At 20.8% G+C, this 3180-nt stretch overlaps 1 non-coding gene across 1 annotated transcript; it reads left to right on the top strand.

Moving 5' to 3' along the window:
* The first annotated feature begins 1213 nt into the window (after nt 1-1213).
* On the top strand, nt 1214-1286 carry Trnar-ucu. The gene has a single exon. It is a non-coding gene; the product is annotated as a tRNA-Arg (tRNA).
* Nucleotides 1287-3180: the final 1894 nt, after the last annotated feature.

Raw genomic sequence — 3180 nt, 5'->3', positions numbered from 1 at the left:
ATAATGTAAATAATAATAATAATAATAATAAAAATAAATAATAATAATAATAATAATAATAATAGTAATAAAAATAATAATAATAATATGACAATAGATGATGATGAGAACAGCAATTATAAATTATGACGATAATGATGAATAATACTAATTAAAATATTAATAATGATAATAATTATAATAATAACACGTATGATAATAACAATAAACTAATAATAATAAAAATAATAATAATAATAACATTGACAATAATGATAATAATACTAATAATAAAACTAATGATAAGAAAGATAAATATGGTGAAAAAATTATTATAACAATGAAAATGTTGGTAATAACATTGACGATAATAATGATAATTATTAGTATCCAATTCAAATGATAGAATTGAAATTAATATAATTATAATAATAAGAGCAATAATGATAATAGGAGAAATCATAGAAATAAGAGTTATAATGATAATAATAATAATAATAATTATATAATACTACTACTACTAATAATAATAATAATAATTATTATAATACTAATACTAATAATGATAATGATGATAATAATAATAATAATAATAATAATAATAATAATAATAACAATAATAATAATAATAATAATGATAATAATAATAATAATAATAATAATAATAATAATAATAATAATAATAACAATAACGATAATGATATTCATAATAATGACATTAATAATAATAATGACAATTATAATAATAATGATCATAATGAGAATAATAACAGTAATAGTAATACTGTTACTATTACTAATAATACTACTTATGATAATGATATTTATTTTATTATCACTATCATTAGTAATGATAATCTTAAGAATAATTATAATAATAATAATAATGATAATAATAATAATAATAATAATAATAATAATAACAATATTGATAATAATAATAATATCGATAATAATGATAACAATATTGATAATAATAATAAAAATGGTAATGATGATATTAATAGTAAAGAATAATAATAATAATAATAATAATAATAATAATAATGATAATAATAATAATAATAATAATAAAGGATTTCATTTCGTTTATTTCATATATTAATTTAACTGAATGTTTGTCTATGAAGTAATCTATTTTGCCCAAGCACTGTCTTTCTATACAAATATGAATAGTGGTGTTTGAGATAATGAATCTTATAAAACCATTAACTAAATCCATCTAGTTAACTAGGCCCTCATGGCGCAGTGGAAAGCGCGCTGGACTTCTAATCCAGAGGTTATGGGTTCGAGTCCCATTGAGGGTGTATATAGGTTTTTCATGCACATAGACACCGTAAAAGAAACGTCATTTAACCATACTACTTGGTGCACCATTCTCTCAATTCTTCTGAAGGAATATCTTTAGTTGTTACTCCACTCTAGCACTATTAGGAATAAAGTCAAGAGACTAATTTATATGCATCTACTTTCCGAATCAACCAAGTACACCAATCAACATGAAGGCAATTAAACATTGAAGGGAGTTGTAAAATTTATGGTATTAGTTGATGATTAGATGATTAGTTACATTGTTTCTTAACAAGTTTGGTCCTTACCTATCTTTCCCAAAAGCTCAAAATATAATTTATCTGTTTTATATGGACACTTCAAAATGTTTGGTTATTGACAGCATATTTTTATATGCATAACTCTTGAAGAATCAATCTTAATTAACGATATATGTAATAATAATAATAATGATAACAATATTAATATTAATAATAATAATAATGTAAATAACAATAATTGTAATTATAAATACAATAATAATAATGATAATAGCAGTAATAACTATGATAATAATAATCATGATAATAATAATAATTATAATCATGATAACGAAGCTAATGGTGATGATGATGATGAAGATGATAATAATAATAATAATAATAATAATAATAATAATAATAATAATAATAATGATCTTGATAATAACAGTGATAATAACAACAATAATTGCAATAATAAATACAATAATAATGATGATAAAAACAGTGATAACAATGATAATCATAATGATGTAAATAATAATAATAATTACAACGATACTAGTAATAATAACGATAATAATAATGATTATAATAATGATTATGATAATAATGATAAATATAATAAATATAATAATGATAATGATAATAACAATGATAATGATAATGATAATAACGATAATAACAATAATAATAAAACAACAACAACAATAATAAAAGATAATAATAATAATAATCCTGATAATACTGTTAATAGTAATAATAAAAAAAAATATAATTATAATGAAAATTGATGGCGATATTGATGAATAACGATAGAATTATTAATGACGATAGTGATGATAGTAATAATTATACTAATAATAAAACCAATGATAATAATAATAATGATAATAATAATAATGATAACAACAACAAAAATAATAAAAATGATAAAAATAATAATGATAATGATAATGATAATGAGTATAACAATAATAAATTATAATGATAATGATACCAATATTAAACTAACGATAAGAAAGATAATGATGGTGAAAAAAATAATGATTATGATAATGAAAATGTTTGTAATAATTGTGGGTTGTGATAATGAAGTGAGTTGTGATACTTATGTGAGTAGTGAGTGCCATATTGTGATGCCGCTATATACGGGATATGATGACAATATTATCGTACCTATATTGTGATAATTAGATGATTATATTATATATATACTGCCTTTTGTGTGATATGTTAAACCATGTGAAACATAGAAGATTATGTTTAGTTTATATTGCAGTGTAGCATATCGCCTATGTAAAAGAGTGAGATTCTCTGTACTATTTGTAGAGTACAATATTTTATTTTGTCTCTGTAGTCACACGTCTGGCAGTAGCACTCTCGGGCAGAAGCTGAGGCGTGGGGCACAGGACTATGAAGAACTCCCTTTTATTTTTTTTCAGAGCTGATCTCCAATGAACTTACTTTAGTTTTAATTGGTGTAATCTTCTCACTCAAACATCGTAGAGAAACACCAAACAAACATATATACGAACACGACACAGTGAATATACAAACAATAATATTAATGATAATAATGATAGTGATAATTATTAGTATCCTATTCAAATGATAGAATTGAAAGTAATATAATAATTATAATAATAAGAACAATAATGACAGTAGTAGA

This window comes from Penaeus monodon, chromosome 9 (genome assembly GCF_015228065.2).
Source record: "Penaeus monodon isolate SGIC_2016 chromosome 9, NSTDA_Pmon_1, whole genome shotgun sequence".
Classification (NCBI taxonomy): Eukaryota; Metazoa; Arthropoda; class Malacostraca; order Decapoda; family Penaeidae; genus Penaeus; species Penaeus monodon.
The sequence above is the reverse complement of the archived record's forward strand: the minus strand, read 5'-3'. Positions and strand labels throughout refer to the sequence as shown.